Source organism: Rattus norvegicus, chromosome 7 (assembly GCF_036323735.1).
Source record: "Rattus norvegicus strain BN/NHsdMcwi chromosome 7, GRCr8, whole genome shotgun sequence".
Taxonomy (NCBI): domain Eukaryota; kingdom Metazoa; phylum Chordata; class Mammalia; order Rodentia; family Muridae; genus Rattus; species Rattus norvegicus.
Genome location: NC_086025.1, coordinates 70,810,023 through 70,835,707, shown reverse-complemented (window position 1 = coordinate 70,835,707; position 25,685 = coordinate 70,810,023). Strand labels below are relative to the sequence as shown.

General features: G+C 45.3%; 1 protein-coding gene and 1 long non-coding RNA gene across 21 annotated transcripts in view; one reads left to right on the top strand and one right to left on the bottom strand.

The window, feature by feature from the left end:
• Positions 1-25,685, top strand: part of Ncald (neurocalcin delta) — a 432,081-nt gene that overhangs the window by 14,056 nt on the left and 392,340 nt on the right. For 2 of the 8 annotated variants that reach the window (XM_039079786.2, XM_039079787.2), the window contains exon 2: positions 12,042-12,161. The exons of the other annotated variants lie outside the window; for them this stretch is intronic. The gene's annotated coding sequence lies outside the window, so the exon portion shown is untranslated. The remainder of the gene's footprint in view (positions 1-12,041; positions 12,162-25,685) is intronic. 8 annotated transcript variants of the gene reach the window in all.
• The window catches only part of LOC120093633 (uncharacterized), a 48,260-nt gene continuing 43,289 nt past the window's right edge, over positions 20,715-25,685 (bottom strand). For 11 of the 13 annotated variants that reach the window (XR_010053773.1, XR_010053780.1, XR_005487049.2 and 8 more), the window contains one exon: positions 20,715-21,775. This is a non-coding gene — a long non-coding RNA (uncharacterized LOC120093633). The remainder of the gene's footprint in view (positions 21,776-25,685) is intronic. The other 2 variants (XR_010053771.1, XR_005487048.2) reach the window with 2 other exon arrangements.

Sequence of the window (25,685 nt, the reverse complement as noted above, 5' to 3'; positions counted from 1 at the left end):
ATGGGTTAGGACAATCCCTGCTGGGTGTTGTATTGACCAGGTGCCTGGAGTACCACCACTGAACATGCTCGATGACTTTGGAACCAGAGACAGTGGCTTCCTGTGTGTATTTCTCTGACTATGAATGAGGCTGAACATCTTTATTGCTGTATACCTATGACATTTTTCCTTTCTCTGACTTTCAGTTACAGTTTTTGCCTTAGATGTCTTTCACGTCAGTTAAGATGGCTTCTTTTCAAGTGAAAGAAGCAGTGTGTGCTTTCAGTAATGAGATACAACTCAAGGCATGGGTGTGCAAGGTCCAGCTTGTCTGGGCTCAGCTCTACTACTGGGTGTTAAAGAAGGCGGTGTTAGAGACCACGTGTGAGTTTCTCTTCTAAGCTCTATGTGCTCAAACATAGATAGAAATGCTAAGTAAATGAATAAATTGGTAGAATATTTTTCAAAACCAGAACTGTCCTACTACCGAATATTTCCAGGCTTGTTCACAGTCATTATCACTTAAACAACACAGTCTGTGTATTAGCACTCATGCTGTATTGTCTGACTAATCTTGAGATGGCTTAAATGAAGGGAGGTAGTCCACGTGTCATGGGCCAATACCACAGGACCCTTGAGCACCTGCTAACTTTGGAATCCATAAAGGAAGGATGACAGCACCATAGTTAGCTTCAGTTGTCAACCTGACTGGAACCTAGATTCACTTGGGGAGAAAGGACATCAGTTGAAGAGTTGCTTGGATGGTGTTGGCCTTGACCATGCCTGTGAGGTGTTTTCTTAATTGCTAGTTGATGTAGGAGGCCCTAGACCACTGCAGGCAATGCTGTCCACACATAAGAAGCAGGCTGAGTAAGCCATGGGGAGCGAGCCAGCCAACATCATTCCTCTAAGATCTCTACTTCACTTTCTGCCTTTATTTTCCTCAGTGGTGGACTCTCAGGCACAAGCTGAAGTAAACCTTTCCTCCCCAGGTTACTCTTAGCCATGGTATTTTATCACATAAACAAAATGTAGCCATGGATAAATACTTTTCTTCAAAGACGCCAAGAGGTTTGGCTCTCAAAACAGATGCATTGTTAAGACATTACCCTGTGGCTTGCTGTGTTTTCTTCACCTTAGACCTAGCCTGTGGGCATGAGCTCTTCAGCAGCCAGCAGTGTCTTTTGCTGCATATACTTTCCATGTGCCATTTGCCAATCTGCATTATGGTTTGGGGAAACAATCCCCTGCAATTTCTTCCCTGAAGCACAGCCTGCTTTACCTCATGAGAGTTGGATCAATACTCAGCTCTCTTGTCTGCAGATTATAAAATATTCTTAACTGCAAAAAAAATTTTTAATTTGACTGTAATTTGTTTTGGTGTAGCATGAGGAGAAAATGAGGATCAAGACTGCCTGTTTCCTTCTTTAGCATACTTACAATGACCCCACCACCTTTATTGAATGCTACTTTTAAATGGTGTGTCTTGAGCATTTCCTTCAACGGGAAGCCTCGTGGGGAAGGACAGTTCTGTAATGACTAGAGATTCTGAGGCCACACCGAGAATAACTTGGTTTCAAGCCCCTGGTCTTTGCCTTGAGATGCTGAGGGCCTCCATGGTCCACGGAACCCTAAGGTCACCCGCATGACTTCTCAGCCACCACCGCCATCTTGCCAGTTGTAAGGGACACAAAGACAACCTTGTTTTCAGCTGAGGAGGCTGCGTGGACCTCAGGGATCCCCTCAGGCTCGCCCTGAGCCCCTACCCATGACTGTTACTTTGCATTCTGGGAGTTAGTGAGTTCCACATTGTTACATTATTTGGTGTTGTGCTCTTCTGATTCCTGTTTCTCAGAACACATTCGGTTTTGGGACTTCAGTGGGATACTTTGATCACCATGTGGAAAACTAGGGGAATTTCTCTAGAGATCAGACTCTCTTCCATCCAGAGTCTTATTATTGTTCATCTACATCAACATACCACTGTTGCACCTGCGTAGTCCAGGGCACCAACCAGAGGTTGTGAGAAACATGCTTTTCTTTTCCTCAAAATTTTACTTTCATGTGGTTTTGGTTACTTTTCGTGGCTTCAGACTTTCGCTGAGGGATATTTTTATCTTGTGTGCATTCACCACACCCTCAGCCAAAGCGGGGAGGTGCTTTCCATCACACAGGTCTTGTGAGCCTCTGAGTGCCGTGTACAGTCAACAGGGGATGTCAGAGGACTTGATGATGCGTAATTTATAAACTGAGGTGGTCTTGGTGACCGACTTTGGATGTCTAGGCCTTTGTTTCTAAGCACACTTCTCAGCCTTAATGTCATCGTCTTTGGACAGTGGGTTAGTCACTTGATCAACTAGAATCTAAAAATAAATCTAGAAACATTGAGAGGTACTCCCCTTGCCTCGAGTGACGTGAGTTCTAAGCCACATGGTATAACTATTTACTTTTGCATAATGCACAGTGCTTAGCAACCAACAGTGGAAATGAAAGCTAATAGTGCAGACCGTCTCAGCTGGGGTGAGGCTGCTCACCAGCCAAGTCCCAGTGGGCGCCCCTTCCCTCCGCTATCCTTCCCTACACTAGCCTGTGCTCTGTGGTCCTCTAGTTCTTGCTTTCTGCCTTCTTTACTGGTGGCTGTGTGGGGACCAGAGAGAGAGACAGGGCAGCCTGCCTGCTCCCACACTTATGGGAGGAGCTTTTCCCTTTCATGTCAGCATGGGAGGAGCCGTGAGAGGAAGGAGGGCAAACCTTGGCCACAACCGACATCTTGGCATTGTTGAGGCTGAGCATGGTCAGAGGCACTGAGATGCTGCATCTGAACTTGTCTGAACTGTGGGTGGACTATGGGATGGGGCATATGCAGGAGGAGGGTGACTAACTCTCGAGGAGCTCTCAGTGAGAAAGTCCCTGTGGGGCGCCATACATCATACACATTGTTGGATAAGAATTCGGGTTGCGAAGAAACTGAGAACAGGTTTGACTCATACAGCAAGTGGCTGGTTCTGAATCAAAGGCTTAGCTTCCTCCCACGGGGATTGTTCCTGTACTTAACTGCGGACCATGCCCAGTGCACTCACTGTGGTCCATGCCCAGTGCGCTCACTGTGGTCCATGCCCAGTGCACCAGCCCATTTGGTCCCCATCATCTCTGCAGTTCTAAGAATGTTTCTTTGATTTTTAGACTAGCAATTGTATTAAATCATTCACTTCCTGATTTTACCAGGGAAGAGAGGAGAAAAGACCTTGAGGATATATATTCAATTCCCTAATTACTACCTTTAAGCAAAGAATTCAGAATCAGGGGGGATCAGGCTACAAGTGATCCTGCCTCAGCAAACAAACAAACAAACGTAGAAACAAGCAAATCCAAGATTCTCCTTTCAGGATCCCCATCCCCCCATACTTCCCTTGTTCTTGACGGAACCCAAGGCTTGATGGAACATGACAGTGTGCGCTGTGCCACTGACTGACTGATAGCCCCAAAGAACTTGCTTCTTAATTTTAGTGCACTTAAAGAAACAGATCTGAAGGTCATTTCTTTGAAAAAACTTTCTTCCCATGGAAATAGATTTTAAAAAATAAAGTGTTTTGCAAATTATCTGCACCATCCTCCTTTAGTAACATCAGTATTCTTTTTAAGCCTGAAAGCATACATGAGCAGCCTGGCGTGGTTAAATGGTATTATTTGGAGAGGACAAAGCACTTGCAGTTTTGTGTAGCAGAATGACACAAAACAGTTACATGCAAAGCCTCCCAGCCTTTAGGTGAATGACTTTTCCTACCTCAGAAGAGATGGGTCCCTTAGACAGGAAGTGATCATGGGACAGTGGTGTGGGTACTGAGAAGAAGATTTTGGATCCAGCTGAGCTGCTCTCCTCAAGTGGGAAGACAAGATGGTTCATGGAAGCCCCCTTTCTCAGGCATCTGTGCACTTCTGGAGGGTGATGCCCAGGCACCTTCTCTGAGAGCAGGCATCACAGGGCCTTCATGCACGGAGAGGAGGCTCAGCCTACATCCGCTGCAGAGAAGTCTTGGGAGCTGGTTTATGGACCTGACTTATACAGTAACTGGTGCCCAGGGAACAGTAGAGCAAGAGGATATGGGTGAACACAAGAACAAGGCATCCTCCGACATCTGTGGGCTCTGGGCACACACACAATACACAGAGAAAACACCCATACACATAAAATGTTTTTAAAGGTGGGTGGTGGGAACAATAGAAAGACATCTGACAATAACTTTTGCTCTTCATATGCATATATACATACATAAACATGCATACATATACACGTGCATACACACACACACACACACACATTGATTTAAGCTAACCATTTTGTAAATTGATGTTTTGATTGGGTCTCCTCAGAGCGAAGGCTAAGATGTTGCTCAAATCATTTGGAGAAAATGGGGTTCACTGTAACAGAGATGACTACACTCATAATATTTTGTGTGTATGGGAAGCCAGTGGCTCACATGTCACAACATGCAGTTGGAGGTCAGAGGGCAGTGTTTGGGAACCAGTTGTCTCCTTGTGTGCCCTGTGGGTCTTGGGGATCACACACTCAGGCCATTAGGTCTGGGAACAGGAGCTACAGAGCTTGCTGGCCCATCCACTGTAAGGCGTTAGGGCTCAGAGTATCAGAGTATGTGTTCCCCAGCCTGTGCCCTCAGCCTGGGAGAGTCAGGACTCATGACAGCCACTACAGAGACCTGGTCTCTGGCCACTGCTCTGCTAGGAAGGAACCCAAGACTGAATCCAAGTGCAGCTGGGCCTTGCAGTGCAAGAACAAAGACCGAAAGCTAAGAGTGGAGTTCTCTTTTTCCGAGGTCATGTGACCTCTGCTCAGTTTCTCTCTCTCCTATCACCTGTTTCTTCAGCTTTCATGTGGTCCCTGAATGATCAACCAGCTCCATAAAGCCAAAGCCTGAGACTTTAAGCTCCCCGAGCAACTTTTGCTCACACCTGTAAGCAAGACACCCCTGCCGTGTTTTATAAAAACAAAGAGAAGCCAGGGATATGTCTGGTGGAGGCACAGCATGTGTGGGGGAAGGGAGTGATTTTGCAGGCCCATGATGAGGCTTCCCTTCCCCCTGAGGTACCAGCCGCACGATGATATAGTATAGAATCGAGTTTACTCAGAGCATGAGGAAGGGGAGTTGAGGGAGTAGAGACAGAGAAAGGCAGAGGGGGAGGCTTAGAAGACAGTCATGAGCACATGACAAGAGAGGGGGAGAGGAATAGGGTGAGAGGGGGGAGAGGGTAAGGGAGCAAGAGCAAGAGGAGAAGAAAAGGGAGCAAGAAAGAGGAGGGGCCAAGCAGCCCTTTTATATTGAGTCCACCACACCTGGCTGTTGCCAGGTAACTGTAGGGCGGAGCTTAGACTAAATGCCAGCGAGCCCCACTGACCAGTTCTCAGATCCAAGGCCTCACTGATCTCCGGAGGGGCCAGCAAGTGATGCACTGGCTTTGGGCTGACTGTCCATTCTAGTGCCTTTTCCTGGACAGGGGACATGGCTATGAAATGCACACTGGGATAGGAAGTGGTTCACAACAGAAAAGTATTATTTCTAAATCAAACCATATCAACGAACATGTTTGTTATCTGTATCAAATCCCAAATTAAAAGCATCAGTATCTGTTACTGATACTTCATTTTTCTTTAGGTGGGAAATAGAAACCTAACTCCAGGGGATGTAGGTAATAGTGAAAAACTGGCTCGTGTAACTGGAAAGGCAAAGGCCTCAAATAGAAAAACCATCAGAGACCTATCCTGGTCATCGCTTTGGCTCCAGGCTCCTCTTGATTGGCTTCATTCTGAGGTAGATTCCTGTTTCGTGATATCAGGAAGTCTCCAGAAAGCTCTGGCGTATCTGTCACTGAGCCACCTCAGCAGAGAGCTTCCCTTTCTCCATAGTTTCATCGAAATCCCCAGACTTTATACTTATTGCCCTCAGTTGGTCACGTGCCTACCTTTCATGTCAATCAAACATGATGGCCAAGCTGATTGGCCAGCCGAGGCCCATTCTTAAGAGAGTGGTTATTTCCTTCCTCCATGACAGTCTGAGGACTGAGAATTGGGCAGTATAGTTTTTGTCAATTCTGTACACCCCAGAATCTGTTGAGGTTTGGTTTGTTGCTGTGTGTTGCGGTAAAAATAAAAAAAAAAAAAATGGGCAGAACAGGTTTCCGTGTGTACCCTTGCGGTCACAGCCTCACTTGTTCCGGCTCCAGCGGGCCATAGGAATTAGCGCTAATTTATCTCAGCGGCTCCACGCTGCCCCCAAAGTACTCTCTGACCCACTGGGGTCACTGCCACACCAGTTTCAGACAGAGACCGCCTATCTCTGGGCTCTCTTATTGTGGACTCTGTTCACATTTCCGGCGTCCACCCTTTGGTCCCGGAGGCTGCTATTCTGTCGTAGCTCTCTGCCGCTGCTCTGTTCACATTCTCAAATCTGCCCCCTAATAGTTATGGTGTAAACTCCCAACAACCCGACAAAAATCAAGACTCAACAAACTGCAACCGAACAATGAGATTTATATGTTAATTCTCAATCCGCAATACATCCACAATAAACTTATAACCAATTGATAAGGATGTAAACCTCCCACCTTGCTAAGATAACTTTGCCTACAGAAATCCATCCCAGCTACCTTGGCAATACAAGACCACCCGGATCTGGGTCATCCTTCTCCATCTCCATCTCGACTCTCCTTCCTTCTCCTTCTCTCCCACCTTACAAAAACTTTGTCCCCGCCTTATTTTTTTTACTGTCCAATCATGGCCTTGACCTAACCGGTGCCAGCCCTCACCTGGATATAGCCTACAGCTGTGTACTGGTTAAGCAAAGATGCTGACAGCCTATAACTAGGAAGAAGAGAGGACTGGAGGTCTGAGGAGGATCAGGAGAGGGAGAAGGAGGTGGAGAGAGGAAAAGCCATGGTTAGGTAAATCAGGAAAACATGGCTATGAATGAAGCCAATTGGCATTAAGAGTAGCCCAGATGGGACTTAGCAAGTTATATTTCAGGGTTATTGATAGGGAAGCAGACATAATAGCACAAAGGGTAGATATCTGCCCAACTTTAGTGCATTAAAGACTAATTATAAATATAAAGATTGTATGACTTTTAACTGGAAGCTGAATGATCAAGGCAGGGGAGAACCTGCCATTAACAGTAAAAGTTTCTACAACAAGAATCGTTTGGGAAGACGGTCTCATTGAGGGTTTGTCCTGTGAGTATGTCTGTGCGATGGCACTGTTTACACACTGGGCCTTCAGTGGAGGAGAATGAAGAGAGTTTGAGCCAGCAGGCTGCGTGGGTGAATTTACATCTCCCTGCTCCTGAGTGTGGACGTAGCCTGACCAAGTGTACAAGCTCCCACCTCTGTGACTGATGAGCAGTGATGGACACAACCTAGGATTGTGAGACAGGTAAACCCTGTCCTGCCGTAGCTGCTTTTCTCTGAGTATTTTTACAAAACTGAAGCTGGGACAAGAAACAGTAGACATCAATACCAGAGAAATGGCAAACAGGTTGTGTACAGCCCAAAGGAACCAGAACCAAGGATAAACACTTTCAGGCTTCTGTCAAATAACTGGTCGAGCCTAATGGAGAGTGGCAGTCTCAGCTGTCATTTATTTGTGCATGGTAAATCTAAATAGCTAGGACATCTAAAGTCTGGGGAAGCCCTGATCTCCTGCATCTCTTAAGTGACAATTAGAAAGACAGAGGCAGCAGGGGAGGAATCAGCAAGCCTGGTCCCAGAGAAGGTCAGCGGCAGGATGGGTTGATCCTTGTGTTCTGTTGTGTAGGATGCTGGGAACGTGAACTGCTTCTGTTGGTTTTCTATCAGAAGTCTGCTCTGCCCGGGCCTGGGGATGACTTTGTTGAATTACACAAAGGCTTTGGGTGAAGCCTCAGCAGGACCTAGGACTAAGGGCTCAGCTTATTCAGCTAATGGGTAAAGTGCCCTGATTATTCAACAGTGGGCTTCATCTAGGAAGTCAGTGCTTAGTGTTAGAGCCTTTCATAAGTCAGGAAGCCCAAGTCTTGTGATTGAACCAGCAAACGTCCCTGCTTACAGATACAGGGTGGTTCCATGTAACCTCTGCTACTGAGTAGAATATCCTGTGTGTGTGTGTCTCTGTGTGTGTGTGTGTGTGTGTGTCTGTGTGTGTGCACATGTGTGTGTGCGTGTCCATACCCCTTCACCTACTGTACCCCCAGTGATAACTTCAGATGTCCTTATGGACCGTTGCTGGCTGACTTTCTCTGTCAAACATTCAGTGGTTTTCACATAATTAAAGATCTATTTTATTTTTATATGTATACATGTATATGATGTGTATAATGTGTACAGTGAGTGCACATCTGTATGTATATGTAAATATATACATTGTGAGGGTGTCCTCTGAGGCTAGGAAAGAGCATAGCAGCCCGGGGCTGGAGTCAGAGGCAATGAAGAATAGCCAGACATGGGTGCTGGAACCTGAATTCTGGTCTTCTGTAAGGACAGCAACTTTCTTAACCACTGACGCAACTACTTAAAAACTTGAGTTAATAGGATGAAAAATCTGCTCTCCTATGCCAAACTGCTTCTCGCTTGCTTTCCTGGTACAGCTGTTATTCTGTTCCATGCTGTTTAGGGGTTTCCAAATGCAAACGGCAAGGCTTCCTTCAGCTTCTATGAGAAGAAAGTAACTTAGGAGTTTCCAGAACTCATATGAGTTTCCGGGGGACCAGAGTCAGGCTAGGTGGCCCCGAAGATGGGGACACACGTAAATCAGTGTTGGTGGCTCACTCTTTTCTGAAGAGAACTTCTCTAGGCTGCTGCTGTTCTTCGACTCAGTCCATATGCTTGTGCGCAGATGCAAGCAAGTTATGGAGGGAAAGTATCGTGGGAAGGCGCAGATGTGTAGAGTAGGACACTTCTCAAGGGTTCTCCCACAGACTCAAGGGAGTCTCGTGTATAACTGCTTCATCTCTTATCTTAACTACAGATGCTTTGTCGTGTCTGAATCACTGACCCCATTGTTTCAGTCTGTTTTGTGTTGTTATAATTGAACATCTGATGTTGGGCACTTCGTAAAGAAGAGGTTTATCTGGCTACAGAGGCTGGAAATCTAAGATTAGGTATGGCTTGGCTCTGGTGAGTGACATTTTGACTGTACCTCAATGTGGCAGGGAACAGAAGATGAAGTGTCCTACCTTTTTACTGGCGTCTTCATCCATATCAGATAACTATGTCTCTGTGCCTACATAAAGGTGTCCTCCGAAGGACAGAGGAGGCAGCTGGTGCTCAGAGACCAAGTTTGTCACCACAGCCCCTTTCCCGAACAGCTGTAGCACTTGGTTAGGAAAGAAGAGTAGAGATAGCATGGTGAGGGACATCGGGGTTTCGGTTGAGTCCCAAACCCTGCCCTAGACACTCTTCAAAGAGGAGAGATGGGCTATCTGTGTCTCTGCTCCTATGGATGTGGCTTGAAAAGACATTTTACAGAGATGAAGCAGTTATACACGGAGACTTTAAATCCTGGAACCTTCCAACAACATGGTTTATTTTAGAACACAATTCATCCATCGTTGGATAGGCGGAGTGGCAGTTTCTTGTGTAGCAAAAGCTTAGGAGCAAAGGAGACAGGGACATAATGGGGACAATTTTGGCCAAAGGATTTTTAAATCCTCTTCAATAGACATCAATGGACCCTGGGTGCTGTGAGCAGGTTCTGGTGGTAAAAGGGGTGAGTGCGTGGGCTCAGTACCTGGGCCAGAGCCCTGGAGGTGGTAGGCTAGCTGTGTGATAGACACGTTGTTTAACCTTTGGGGCTTCCATTTCTTTCTTTTTTTTTTTTTTTTTTTTTTTGGTTCTTTTTTTCGGAGCTGGGGACTGAACCCAGGGCCTTGTGCTTCCTAGGCAAGCGCTCTACCACTGAGCTAAATCCCCAACCCCATGGGGCTTCCATTTCTTAAAAGGTCCAATCATCTGTATCTGTCCCACAGTGTTGGGGGGATTAAGTGAGGTTATACATGTAAGGGAGCAGAGCGAGACACACTCCAGTGAGTTCTGTACAGGTGCTAACTGTCACATCATCCACAGGCAGAGAACAGACGGCATTGGATGTGTTTGGGGAGAAGGGAGGCAGCTGCTGTATGTCAGGGATGTGTGTGAGCCCAAGAGTTGGTCACAGTCCTCCTCCTTGTCTCCCTTTCCTCCTTGACCCCCTCCCACTCCCCCCTACTCCTGACTCTCCTCCTCATTTTGCATGGGAGATTAAACTGAAGGCTTTCTGCATGAGTGAGTGCTCTGTCAGAGCTACACCACAGTACAGAGTCCAAATTTACTGAGAAGTCTCCTCTTCCTGGTTTGGCTTCCTAAGGGCTTCAGAGCCAAATCACATATCCTGACCCATCTAACGTGCTTCTCAACTGTGCTCACACAAACCGGCCTTCTGCTTTATCAATCAGTATCTTGAGCCTTTGGTTGGCATGAGCCTGTCCCCCAGAGTGTCATCATGTCTGAGCAATCAGATAAGATCACATTCCTTAATGTACAAAACTAAAGACCAGGACTTGGACCCATGGTGACCCATCTAAGGCGTGGGCATTGTAAGGTGTAGCAGGAAACAGAGAGTTGGTCCACCCTGTTCTTCTCACCCTTGATCTTGTTCCGAAACTTTCATAACCTTAAAAGCTGCATCTCAAACATCTGATGGGATTGGGCAGAACCTGCCAGGTGCAAGACATTCCCGTGGTGCTCTCAAACGATGGGGAAAGGGTGCATGAGGTCACGGGGCAACGTAGGGCTCTGCCGCAGGACGGGTCATTTCCTAGAAGTAGACGTGGGTCCCCAGACTTCTTGTTTATCATGTGCCTTTGGGTAGAGCTCTTAACTGAGCTCCAGGTGGGTTCCCTGAGCAGTGAGGACAGAACCTGAAGGTGAAGACAGCTGAGGGCCCCTGGCATCTCAGATGTCAACTCTGGTACCTTACGTCAAGCCCCGCCTCCAAGCGTTGCCATAGCACAAATGGTTCTCTTTACAAAGCCAACCCAGGAACCACAGGGAAGGTTATGCTGTCTTCTGGGCTTGACTTCCTTCAAGTCTGTTTTCCTTGTTGCCTTAATATGAGTTAAGGAAACGTCTGCTTTGTGGGATGAAGAATTGCTCAACTTTAGAATAGAAAATAAAGCCAGTTAAGATTATTAGAAAACCACACTGGGTCGGGGGTTTGGGGGTAGGGGAAGAAGGAATGGGAGGGAGGGTAAAAGCAGGTTGGAATGAGTAGTTAGTTGCAGGACCTTGACAGAGCTCCTGTTTCTAATGCACTATTCCCACTGGAATACTGAGCACAGATAAACCTGTTAAATTGAATTGACAATAATTAATTCAAATTGTGTGGTTATTCTCAGATAATATTTGCTTCATCTATATGGTGCACAGTAAACATTAAAAGCCTGGTTATTTTAAAGAACAGATGAATTTTCGATTGTCTAATAGATGTGTTCTAGTTGCATTTGGTGATAACTTATGGAGCTTATGCTAAGGCATTTTATTACTTAGAAGTTGTTATTCTCTTAGTTCTACTTCCGGTTTCACCTTCGTAAGACAGAAAGGAAAACGTGCTATTTTATTTTCTATAACGCTCAGGCCCCTTGGTCTGTAAGAGTCAGTGCATATCGCTCTCAGACGCCCTCCGTCGCCGTGGACAAAAGCTGCTTGTGATTGTTAATTTGGGTTCTTCAGGGAGACAGTGAGGCTCATGTGAGAGTCCATCATGCCTCTCCTTACATAGAGTTGTCAAGGAGACTGGCAAGACGGCTCAGTGGTAAAGGAACTTGCGGCTGAGTTGGATGACCTGGTCTCCATCCCGGGGACCCCTAAGGTGGAGGGGGAAATCAGACTCCCAAGTTGTTGTCTGACCTCTGTGGGTAAAGAGTGGTACCCCAGAAAGTAAATGTAAAAAGAAAAAGAGAGAGTTCTAGAGGCTCATGTTTAATATAAACAGAAATGAAATAGCACACACTTATCAGACTCCTCTTTCCATGGGCTTATAGCTTCCCAGAGAAAGGTTGTGGCTGGAATGCACCCGTGAGCCTCCTCCCATGAAGGAGAATCTCAGCACGACAGGAAATGCTCCCCCCACAGGAAGTGCTTGGTGGCATCAGCTGATGGAGGTAACAGTTGTCAACTTACTGTCTGAGCCAGAGGCCTGTGAACACATTCTGTTTAATTTAAAATCATGAAAAACGTATTGCCAACTTAAAACAACCAAAAAAGAGATACCCTAGAGAATGTTTCTCAGTTCTCCCTCTAGAAGTTCTTATCTAAAAATGTGGCTTTGAGGCTTCTCTTGAAATATGTGCATAGTACTAGGCCCAGTTCCTGCCTGGTGGCACTTGACTAACAGAGAGTGCTCAGGCACAGTCTATACCCATTAAACAACTCCTGCCCCTCCTTCCAGTGCCTGCAAGGCACACTTCTACCTCCTGTTTCTGTGAGCTGACTGCTCCGTGCATCTCACATGACATTGGACAGTATTTGTCTCTTGTCATGGGCTTATTTCCTTTATCAGAGCAGCCATAACTCTCATCCATATTTGTACCAGGTGTTGGGATTCCCTTTCTGTCCGGGTGGATTTCAGTAGTCTGTCTATTAGTCCATTCATCACTAGTAGACAGACTCGAGTTGTCTGTTTTGAGTAATATGCCCATGACCACGCTAGCAGGAAACCGCCAAGTCCCTGGAAGACAATGTTTTTTAAGACAGGTCTTTGGAACTTACTATGTAGACTGGAATGAACCTGCAATCACAGCAATCCTCCTGTCTCTGCTTTCTGAATGCTGGAATTACAGGCATGTGTCAAAAAAATTGTGGTAAAATTATAAAAGAATGCTATCTTTTACCCCACACTAGGTCTGGCACTGTAGTGCCCCAAGATATCTTGTACACACACATCTCAATTCCGTGGCAGCCCAGTGTCTCCACCACCACCAACTCTTTTAAACCTAAGTTGCCACATGAAAGAACACACAACACAATAACCTCTGATCCAATTGATAATATATAATTTGCTCATCTAGACATACAAAGCCCCATACACATCTATCTCTTAAGAATATTCATAACAACCTGTAAATGTTCAGAGAGGAATCTTAACATCCACCTTCATGTTCTCTCGGCTGCTTCTTCTGCTTCCTCCAGTCTCCTCCTCCCTCTAAAACTTTTCTCCCACCCATCCTTCCTTCTTGTCCAACGACAGTCCTCATTCTATCTTGCACCTGCCTTCACCTGTATGACATCCTATATGTCACCATATCCAGCTAACATTTATCAGCTGTGCCCTCTGACCTCTCGGCTCCACCCACACAGCCCTGGAGCATGGGCTTCCGGCTCATGAATAAACTTCTAGAGGGGGAACGGAGAAACATTCTCTAAGATATCTCATGGAAGTGATGGAGATGCTCAAACATCGTAATATGTAGCGGCTGGGGGACCTCTCTAAGACTTGATATCACAGTAATAAAATGTCTGGAAACATCATCTTGTGATTTATTCAGCCCTGGATTTAGTTCTGAAGAGTTCCTGTTTGAGAAAGAAATTTGAACGTATTTGATTTTCTTGATCAGAATGAAGCTAGTTTGCTTTTCTCTAGTGCACTGTGCATGCTGGTGAGATCCTTTTGTTTTAGAGCCTGGAAAACACTGGAATACAAAGAATTTAGATTTTATTTCTGAACTTTCAGGTCGTCTTATGGTAGGGAAATGTGGTTGTTTTTTCACTGTGTCTTCAGTGGACAGAGTTTTAGCTCCTCGCAGAATTGACTGTTTCTGATGTGGTTTTAATAGGGTGTCTTAGAGTTTCCATTGCTGTGAAGAAATACCATGACTAAGGTAGCTCTTATGAGGACATCATTTAAGTGGGCTGGCTTACAGGTTCTGAGGCTCAGTCCATGATCATCACGACGGGAAGCAAAGCATGCAGCATCCAGGCGCTATCTCTTAAGAATATCCATAACATATTCTAGTGCCGTATAGATACGGCGCTAGAGGAAATCTTGTTCTGAAGGCAAGCAGGAGAAGAATGTTTTCCAAGCAGATAGGGGGGAGCTCTCTCAAAACCCATCCCCACAGTGACACAGTTCCTCTAAGAAGGCCACACCTCCTAACAGTGCCACTCCCTGGGCCAAACACATTCAAACCACCACATTATCTGACACAGGCATGAGTCAGCTTCATTGTTATATGAGCAAATCTTGCAACAATTCCTCAGGCTCCTGAATGCTAGGGTTCCAGGCACACACAAACATACCCAGCATAGATGTAAGATTTTGATATTAAGAACGCAGTCAGGATTGGGCAGAGAGCATTTAACTTCCTAAGAAACACGCTGTCTTGAAGCAGCCACAGCGACAGAAAAGGGAGTCTGCAGGCAGTTTGGCGTGCTGATCCCGATCCTCCTGCTCTCTCCCCTGTGGTTGGACATTCATACCTGCTCTCCTGGGGCTTCAGAGGAGTTTTAAAGCCTGGTTCCATTTTAGTGTCTCCTCAGGAGTCTTATGATTACAGTTCCTTAAAAGTATTTTTAATAGCCTGAACTTTTAAAGTAATGCAGCGAACCTTTCAATATGCAGCTTTTAGAAAACAGACTAATCTCCCTCTCCCTCTGCCTCTGCCTCTCCCTGCGGTTTACCCACATTAGCTTAAACATTAAATCATATTTCAAGGGTCAATCCTATATCTTGACATGAACATATAACCTGATAAGTGTTTGGTCCCTCCTGTTATGAAATATAATGCAGTAGCGGAGGTGGGGTACCTGGTGGTCCCATGCCGAGGTGACCCCTGAGATCATACACACAGCAGACCTGGTGTAAAGGAGGTTTACTTGAGGAAAGAGGGGGAAGCGGAAGCCTGGAGAAGGGGTAGAAGCAGACAGACAGGAGCAGAGCCATGGGGCAGAGAAACAGGGACAAGGGAGTAGAGAGAGAGAGAGAGCGCAGTGCCTGCCTGGGAACACATGGGAACAGAGAGATTGTGCCACCTGCACCTGTGCACCAGGCGGTGGCAGGGAATGGTGGCAGATGATAATTGAAGCTGCTGCTAGGTCCCTCGGAGGGGCCTGGTGGAGTCTTCTGTGAGGTAACACCTCCTGCTTATTTATTTGTAAACTAACAAATTTACAGGTCAGAGAGATGGCTCAGAGGGTAAATTCACTTGCTGTCAACACTCATGACCTGAGTTTGGTCTCTGGGAACTAAAAACTAACTCTCAAAAGTTGTCCTTTGACCTCCACCCTTGCTGGGGCATGTGGGTACCTACCCCCACCCCCAACAAATAAATATACATCTAAACTTTAAGATATGTAGGGGAGACACCTGAAGTAAGATCTCATCTTCTTGCTCTACCCAAGGTGTTCTTTTCCAGATACCCTCCCGCCTCCTCCGCTTTTCCACACTACGAGGACTGACAGTACTCGCTGCTGTAGGAAGTGATTCAGTTTCCCATGACAGCTCCCGGAGACCCTGCATTGTGGGATTAGCATGGGTTCAGCAGGGGACGTGTGTTTGCTGTTTAGGTTGCTTTCTAGGCTGCAGGGTCCCTGGGATGGAGGCGTCTCCTTTCCTCACAATGTCTTCTGTCTTCTTGACCTAGATCTCAGCCTGTTTGCTCCTCACACAGCCCGCAAGGGCCACAGCAGTTTCATGTGGGCAGAATCCTCATAGCTCTTAAGGGAACGGCTATAGGCAGTTCTGACACTTAGCATGAGACACATAGAGGAGGCCCAGTTAAATTGCTTCTTCTCCTGGAGATTATCACTGTCATGGGAAGGTAGAGGACCATGGCTGGCCAGCCTCTGTCACGTGACTCTCAGGGACCAAGGGGTTAGGGAGGATGGGGAGATGGATTAGGGAGAACACTTGCTGCACAAGTGTGGAGGCCTAAGTCTGAAGCCTGGGACTCCTGTAAAAATCTGGGTGGCTGCAACACTAGAAACTCCAGTGTAGAGTGGAACAGAGACAGGAGAGTAGCTGGGACTTGCTGGCTGCCAGCCTGACTCTGGAGCCAGTGAGAGACTGTGCTTGTCAAGGGAACCAGGCCGAGTGACTGAGCAGAACTCTTAAAGTCCTCTTCGGTCCCATGGGCTCCTACATCTGCATATGCATGAACACACACACGCCCCTGTCTCTGGTCCTGTGTCTCTGTTTGTTTCCCTGTCTCTCTGTGTCTGTCTGTGTCTCTGTCTGTCTGTGTCTGTCTCTGTCTGTCTGTCTGTCTGTCTGTCTGTCTGTCTGTCTGTCTCTCTCACACACACACACACAAGCACCTGTACACACAGAGCAAAATAGCAGGGGACTGGGCACTGGTTAGCTAAATTCCAGTTGTTTGAGAGCGTTCCACTGGAAAGGGAAGGGTCTGGTATTAAAAAGACAAAAGAACTATTCCCATAGTGTTGATCACAGATTTACAAAGTCCCCAACGGGAATGAACTGGTTTTGTTTTTATCTCCCACAGTGACTGACACTGTAAGGATAGAGGTTGAACCTTAATGAAGTTGCTCAAACTGTGAGACAAGCCAAACAAGGAGAAGGCACTGGAGCCGAGACGCCATTCTGCCCTTTTCCTCAGCCTAGTTTCATCTTAAGAAGAACGTTCATTTGGCCTTATCTCTGTTGCTAATGACTTCACACTTTTCATGGTGTACTGTTTGAGTAATTGTCTCCCCCATGATTTTAAGCATTTGCTTCAGCTGACTGGACTTTTAATAAACTCATTAACAAGACCCTTGGCCTTGTACAAAATCAGAGACTAGAGCCAATCTCTACTCAGAAGGTTTGAGTTGGTCCAAATGCAGCAGACGCTCAGAACCCAGACACGAGACCAAGTTGGTTTACCTTCCTCAGTCTGTTGAGGGCAACTGGGGAGGAAACTCTTGAGCTCTTCCCAGTTCAGTGATGGGGGCATCTGCATCTCTGTGCAGGAACCGTTTTGTTTCCTGGCCCAGCTCAGCTGTCTGCTTCTGGCTGTCCACCACACTGACTCTTCCTCCCACACTCCAGCCGCCAGCCTTAGTCCCTCTCATCTTCTCGGGGCATTTCTGGAACAGGCAGGAGCAGGTACTGGGCAGCTTACCGGTCCCTCTGGCCAGTATCCCATTCTTACGATAGAATATGGCACAGTGTTATACTCAGCCAATACGTGACTACTGAAACCCAGCGACTCACTTTCCTCTCAGTTTCCCAGGACTGTGGCACATGGCCACAAATACAGACCCTTTGTTGGCACAGCAATTTTGTTTTGTTTTATGCACTTATGAAGGCCAGAAATCTAACACCAAGGAATAAGCAGGGCTCTTCTGATTCCAGGGGCTTGTGGGGACTGTCCTTCCTAGTTACTTTCAGCCCCTGGTGGCCACATGTCATCTGGTGCATTCTGTGGCTTGTAGATGCTTGCCAACCTCTCTCCACACTCACTCATGTGCTGCTCCCCCTTATGTGCCTCTGCATCCAGAGTTCCCTTATGATGGACAGTAGTTACTGACTAGAGCTCTCCCTGCTCTAACATGGCCTCCTCTAGACTAATTATAACCACAAAGTTCTTGTTTCCAAGTACAGCCACATTCCCATTGGGAGCACGGACTTCTGTGTACCATTTGTGGAATAAAAGTCACCCACAAACAGTTTCTCATGATACATCTCATGGAGGATGTCATTTACTTCTTAGTAGACCCAGGGAAGTGTCACTGCCTTCGAAGCACAGTGAGGTCAAGGGTCATAGCACAGCATGAGGAAGCAGACAGATTTAATCCAATCTTGTTGGTGTCTGAGAGACCCGAGGAGAGTTACTTACCTTCCTGGTAACCCCACTTCCCCTAATTTCCTTATTGGCAGCGAACCCAATGTCAACCTCATAGAACTGTTGTAAGGGTCACAAAAATTATATACACAGTCCCCACCCGGCACGCACCATGCTCCTTTACTATTGTCTTTTACTTGTTTACCTTTCACTGAGCTGAGTTCACGTACACAGAGTTGCAAACTTCATGATATAAGCCATAGAGTTCAAAAGTAAAAGTCACAGGGAGATGACAGATGGTAAACTGCTTGCCACATGAGCATGGGGCCTGAGCTCAATCTCCAGGGTCTCCGTAGAAATGCCAGAGACCATGGCAACATACAACCTCAGTCTTGGAGGCAGAGAGGGAGCATCCCGGGGCTGCTGGCCAGCAGTGTAGCCCAGCTGGTGAGCTCCAGACCAGTTCGAGAAGCTGCCTCGAAAGGAGGTGGACTGCATTTCTGAGGGATGGCCCCTAAGGTCCTCTGCTCCAAACACATGCTGCATGCATGTGGGCATGCGCACCTGGACATACACTCCGACATGCATATACATGCACACCCGTGTTTAAAAATAGTTATCTGGCTAATGCTAAGTTACTTCAAAGCAGCCATACGAAACGTCTTTCGTCTCGAAGAATGTGGAAAAGCTACAGATGAGTAACTACCCAGTTCCTAAGACGCTTGCTCTGGGGATGCAGTTGCGTTGATCATTCCTGGTGATTTTTTTTGCTTCCTTGGATCCATCTATTTCTTCCTCAGGAAGTTGCACAGTGGGAGGAGCTGCATTTATTTCTATGATGAATGGTCTCCTCAGTTAGGAATTTTCTGGATGTTGGACACCGGTCTGACACCAGCAACCTAAATGATTGTTCTCATCTGTTTCTTACAGAAACTGTCTGGAGTAACCAGAGCAGGACAGGCTGTGTGTGTCCCTTCAGGACCCAGGGTTCCCAGCTTCCGTTGTCGTTCTGTTTTTAGTTCTTAGGTATGTTGTTAAAGAGGGCCTTGTAGTCCAATATGGCCGCCGCGGCTTGAAGCATCACATCTGCCTTCTTTTGAGTAGAAGTTAGAAAATGAGGCAAAGAGCCAGGTAGCCGGTCAATAAAGCCTCTTTAAGGATTTTTATACAAAGCCTTGAGACAGGAGAGAACTCTCTTTAAGAGTAAGGGTGGGCCCATGGTGGATCATGAACCAGAAATGTAGCCCCTTTCCTGAAAGGGCACAGAAACTCTTGAGTTGGTCTGAGACTCATACTGGTTTGGACCATGGTACACTCAGAAGTGAACCAGCTCTAAAATAGCCTCTGTGCAATTACCTCAGCCTCTGTGCAATTACCTCACCCTCCGTACAAGCCCAGCAGGCATGGCTCCTTCCTCAGAGCTCTCCCCCAGCCTCAGCCTTTTCTCACATTCTCCATATTCTAACACTACACCTGTCTGCCTGCTCCTCTTCCTTGCTTTTCCACGCTTCTTGAATGTGAGATGATGAACACTGGAAACCTCCAGCTCAGGGTTGCGTAGGTAGCTTTCAGAAGCTCTAGCTTCCCAAGTTAAACTCACCAAAATCCAAGAAGGGGGAGGGGTGCTGGAGAGATGGTGTGGCACAGTGGTTAGGAGCACTTTCTGCTTTAGCGGGAGACCTAGATTCTCAGCACCCACACAGGTAGCTCACAACTGCCTGGAACTCCAGCACTTCTTCCTCCTTCTCGGGGTTCATGCACATGGCACTTGTGCACATGACACACACACACACACACACACACACACACACACACACACCACTTCAAAAAGCAAATGCTAAGACAGACTCCACTGTGCTCAAACTCATACCAGCCTCTCTTTTTGCCCTCTGTTTTAATCTTGCTCTGTACAGGTTGAAAGAACACGTAAGAGCTTGGCCCTTTACTAAAATAAATAGAAGAAAATGGACATATTGGCAGCTAGAAACGTCTGATTCTACTGATCAGTTCAGTCAACACCCTCTTCGAGACGAAAACAATCTCTACTGTGCCATGAAAAGCAGCAATTCTACCTCTTAGAGAACTACGGCTGCTTAAAGGGACAGGATGCATAAAAGAGACAAGGGACCTTCAAGAGATACAGGGCAAGAGGCAGAATCTCTCTTGAGGGAAATTGAATGGTCTCCCAGAGACAAAAAAAGATGGCCGTAACCCTTTATGGGATGGGATGAGGTCTGGAAGAGTTGCACCAAGTTCCCCTGTGGTCTCTCTCCCGTGCTTGCTCACCCAGGGTGAGACAGGACATTCCAACAGATACTTCTTTCTAGGACAGCCAGGCAAGGAGGAGTGAGATTGTCTGTCACCTTGCAGAAATCCTGTTTCACGGGTGAGGCACTCTATCACCATCCATGAAGAGGGAGTTAAAGAAAAAATAAAAACCCACTTAGGTGCTGGAGAGCTGCCTCAGCAGCTCAGAACACTTAACAGCTTGTGCAGAGGACCAGTGTTTGATTCTCAGGACCCACGTGGTGGTTTACAGCAATCTGTAACTCTGTTCTGGGGATCCAATTCCTTCCTTTTCATGGGCCCTGCACATGCATGGTGCACGAAGGCATACACAGAGGCAAACCACTCCTCCATAGGCAGTAAAAGAAATAACTATAGGAAAAGAAATTAAACAGACTCATTCAGACTAGGAGGCAGACCAGCACACACAGGCCTGCATTAATTTCTGGAACTGGGGAAGGAAAAAAAAAAAACCCAGGAAAAACCACACTAGAGTGTCAGACATACTTCTTTAGCTTATGGGCATTTAGTACTCACTAAGAATGCCTCGCAACCTGAAAAGCCTGGAACATCGAGCTCTACTAGACCTACAGGTGGGGGAAGAGCAGAGACGCATGGGCCAAAGATGCACTCACAAACACAGGGTTCTTTCTTGTGATTGTTAGGTTACTAAAGGCAGCTGTGGAGAGATGGGAGGTGGAAGGAAGAGAGGCTGGGTCTGCCCTTAGGTGGGATCACATTCATTCAGGCAGGGAAGCAGATTAGCCACTCAATCTGTGCAGATGGCCAAGGTTCCTACAGAAGAAGATGGGGTGTGGCCTCTTACTGGGGTGGAAATGACTTCATAGTCAGCAAGGCAAGTGTAGTCTTTCAGCAAGAAGTTATACTTCCTAACTCTGACAGGATATACAAGTGTGAGGCAGGGGTGTTATAGCTGTTTTCTGTTGAAGAGGGTCTTTACCAGAAAGGCAGAGTCTTAACTTGATGAGGCGCAGTGGATCAGGTGACTGCTGTCTTGTATTCCTGAGGAGACATGGGAAATGCTTATTAGAGGGTCATAAGCAGATGTCTCATCTTTGGAGTGAAACTGAAAGACTTCCTGGTGAAACTGAGGGATTGGAAGAAATGGAGAGGGAAAGTGACAGGAAGTGGGCACTGAGTTGATTCAAGGTGACAGCGACTGTTCCCATCGCCAACACACTTCACAGAAACTGAGCCAGCAGAAGTAGCAGGGAGCACAGAGCAGCAAAGGCAGGGAGCTGGAGAAAATAGAGGACTGATGTAAGGAATTGCTTCTGGCCTGGACTGAAAGGGAAGAAGATCCCTTTAGTCAAAGTATCTCTATGGCATATAGAAGGTCTTTGTGCAGATGCATCAGGAATAAATGGAGCTGTTGTAGGGCAAGGTGGGGGAAGTTCGGTAGGTAAAATATTTAAAGACAAGGTAACAACATAAATATGAGAACAATAAAGGAGAAAGGAGTGAGCCAGGGAGGGGCCAGAGCCTGAGAGAATCACAAGAGACTTTTGCCTGTCTTGTCTCTTTTGACCCTGTTTTAACCCAGTTAGAATTTGTTGCTGTGGAAGCAGTATATTCACAGATGATGGCACAGGTCCTGGCCTCAGCAGCAGTAGGGGCTGGTCCTTTTTAATTGTGGATATTGCAGCAGTCGGAGTCAAGCTGGTCCTGAGGATGTCATGCTGATCAAGCTGGTAGGATAGATATTAATTGACACAAAGGAGGCTTCAGTCCAGATGTTTTAGTTGAGTCCCCAAAAGAATGTCTACAGTGGCAAGAAGGGATGAGCTGGATGGTCCATAGCCCATTTGTCCCCTTTCAAAAGTCAACCCAAATTGCTTTTAGGGGTTTAGGGGCATTGATCTCTCTGTGACTGCTTCAAGGCTGACAGAAGGGTTATGAGCCATTAAGAGTCCTCAGAGGGACCACAGCTCTCTGTACCCAGATCCCACCAGGAGAAAGCTGGTCTCCAGGAGTGCCGACACACCTGATGGCTGTGTAAGAACACCACTTCTGCTCCGAGGGACTCCCCCAGAGCCCTCAGGAAGACAGTAACTGAGGAGCAGTCTGGGACAGGATCCTTCCCTTTTTCACCTGTGCCCAGAGCTGATCCTGTGCCACAGCTCTTTGTACCCAGATTCTGCTGGGAGAAAGCTGGTCTCCAGGAGTGCTGACACACAGGCTTACAGGAGAGTCAAGCCACTGTCAGAGACAGCAAGACAAGCTAACATCAGAGATAAATGGATGGTGAGTGGCAGAGCAGGAACCTAAGCAATAGAAACCAAGGCCACTTGTCATCATCAAAACCCAGTTCCCTCAGCACAGCAAGCCTTGGACACCCCAACACGCCGGAAAAGCAAGATTTTGGTTTAAAATCACAACTCATGATGATGTTAGAGGACTTTAAGGAAGGCATAAATAACTCCCTTAAAGAAAAAAGGACAACACAGGTAAACAGGTAGAAGCCCTTAAAGAGGAAACACAAAAATTCCTTAAAGAATTACAGGAAAATACAACCAAACAATTGAAGGAATTGAACAAAACCATCCAGGATCTAAAAATGGAAATAGAAACAATAAAGAAATCACAAAGGGAGACAACCCTGGAGCTAGAAAAGCTAAAAAGAGATCAAGAGTCAGAATACAGAAGATAGAAGAGAGAATGTCAGGGGCATAGAAAACATTGACAAAACCATCAAAGAAGATGCAAAAAGCTCCTAACTCAAAACATCCAGGAAATCCAGGACACAATGAAAAGATCAAATTTAAGGGTAATAAGTACAGAAGAGAGAAAAGGTTCCCAACTTAAAGGACCAGTATATATCTTCAACAAAATTATAGAAGAAAACTTCCCTAACCAAAAGAAAGAAATGCCCATAAACTTACAAGAAGTCTACAGGGCTCCAAATAGATTGGACCAGAAAAGAAATTCCTCCCATCACATAATAGTCAAAACACCAAATGCACAAAACAAAGAAAGAATATTAAAAGCAGTAAGGGAAAAAGGTCAAGTAACATATAGAAGCAGACCTATGAGAATTACACAAGACTTCTCATAAGAGATTATGAAAGCTAGAAGATCCTGGGCAGATGTCAAACAGACCCTATCAGAACATAAATGCCAGCCCAGGATACTGTATTCAGCAAAACTCTCAATTAGCGTAGATGGAGAAACCAAGATATTACATGACAAAACCAAATTTACACAATATCTTTCTACAAATCCAGTCCTACAAAGGATAATAGATGGAAAAACTGCAACACAAGGAGGGAAACTACACCCTAGAAAAAGCAAGAAAGAAGATAGCCACACAAACGTAATTCCACCTCTAACAACAAAAATAACAGGAAACAACAATCATTGGTCCCTAGTATCTCTAAACATCAATGAACTTAATTCCCCAATAAAAAGACATAGACTAATAGACTGGATATGTAAAGAGCATCCAGCATTTTGCTGCATACAAGGAACACACTTCAGTGACAAAGACAGACACTAACTCACAGTAAAAGGCTGGAAAACCATTTTCCAAGCAAATGGTCCCAAGAAACAAGCTGGAGTAACCATTCTAATATCAAATAAAATTCACTTTCAACCAAAAGTTATCAAGAAAGATAAAGAAGGACACTTCATATTCATTAAAGGAAAAATCCACCAAGATGAACTCCCAATCCTAAATTTCTATGTTCCAAATGCAAGGACACCTACATTCATAAAAGAAACTTTACTAAAAATCAAAGCACACATTGCACCTCACACAATAATAGTGGGAGATTTCAACACTGTACTCTCATCAATGGACAGATCATGGAAACAGAAATTAAACAGAGACACAGAGAAACAATGAAACACAGAGAAGTTATGAAACAAATGGGTTTAACAGATATCTATAGAACATTTCATCCTAAAACAAAATAATATACCTTCTTCTCAGCACCTCATGGTACCTTCTCCAAAACTGACCATATAATCAGTCATAAAACAGGCCTCCATGGATACAAGAAAATTGAAATAATCCCATGCATCCTATCAGATCACCACAGACTAAGGCTAGTCTTCAATAATAACAAAAATGATAGAAAGCCCACATATACATGGACGTTGAATAATGCTCTACTGAATGATAACTTGGTCAAGGAAGAAATAAGGAAATTAAAGCCTTCTTAGAATTTAATGAAAATGAAGGCACAACATAGCCAAATTTATGAGACACAATGAAAGCAGTGCTAAGAGGAAAACTCATAGCTCTGAGTGCCTCCCAAAAGAAACTGGTGAGACCATACAATAGCAGACTGACAGCACACCTAAAAGCTCCAGAACAAAAAGATGCAAATACACCCAAGAGGAGTAGATGGCAGGAAATAATCAAACTCAGGGCTGAAATCAACCAAGTAGAAACAAAAAGAACTGTACAAAGAATCAACAAAACCAGGAGCTGGTTCTTTGAAAAAATCAACAAGATAGATAAACCCCTAGCCAGACTAACCAGAGAGCACAGATAGAGTATTCAAATTAACAAAATCAGAACTGAAAAGGAAGAAATAACAACAGGAACTGAAGAAATTAAAAAAAATCATCAGATTCTACAACAAAAGCCTATACTCAACAAAATTGGAAAATCTGGATGAAATGGACAATTTTCTAGACAGATACCAGGTACCAAAGTTAAAACAGGATCAGATAAACCATCTAAACAGTCCCAGAACTCCTAAAGAAATAGAAGAAGTAATTAAAAAGTCTTCCAACCAAAAAAAAGCCCAGGACCAGAAGATGGGTTTAGTGGAGAATTCTATCAGACCTTCATAGAAGACCTCATACCAATACTGTCCCAACTATTACACAAAATAGAAATAGAAGAAACACTAATAATCCTTCTATGGAGTCACAATTATGCTTATACCTAAACCATGCAAAGACCCAACCAAGAAAGAGAACTTCAGACCAATTTTACTTATGAATATCAAAGCAAAACTACTCAATAAAATTCTCACAAAGCAAATTCAAGAACACATCAAAATGATCATTCATCATAATCAAGTAGGCTTCATCCCAGGGATGCAGGGATGGTTCAATATATGGAAATCCATCAACATAATCCACCATATAAACAAACTCAAAGGAAAGAAAAAACACATGATCATTTCATTAGATGCTGAGAAAGTATTTGACAAAATTCAACACCCCTTCATGATAAAAGTCTTGGAAAGATCAGGAATTCAAGGCCCATACCTAAACATAGTAAAAGCAGTATACAGCAAACAATAGCTAACTTCAAACTAAACAGAGAGAAATTTGAAGCAATCCCACTAAAATCAGGGACAAGACAAGGCTGCCCACTCTCTCCCTACTTATTCAGTATAGTACTTGAAGTTCTAGCCAGAGCAATCAGACAACAAAAGGAGGTCAAGGGATACAAATGGGAAAAGAAGAAGTCAAAATATCACTATTTGCAGATGATATGGTAGTATTCCTAAGTGACCCCAAAAGTTCCACCACAGAACTCCTAAACCTTATAAACAAGCAAAGTGACTGGATATAAAATTAACTCAAAGAAATCAGTAGCCTTCCTCTACTCAAAGGATAGACAGGCTGAGAAATTAA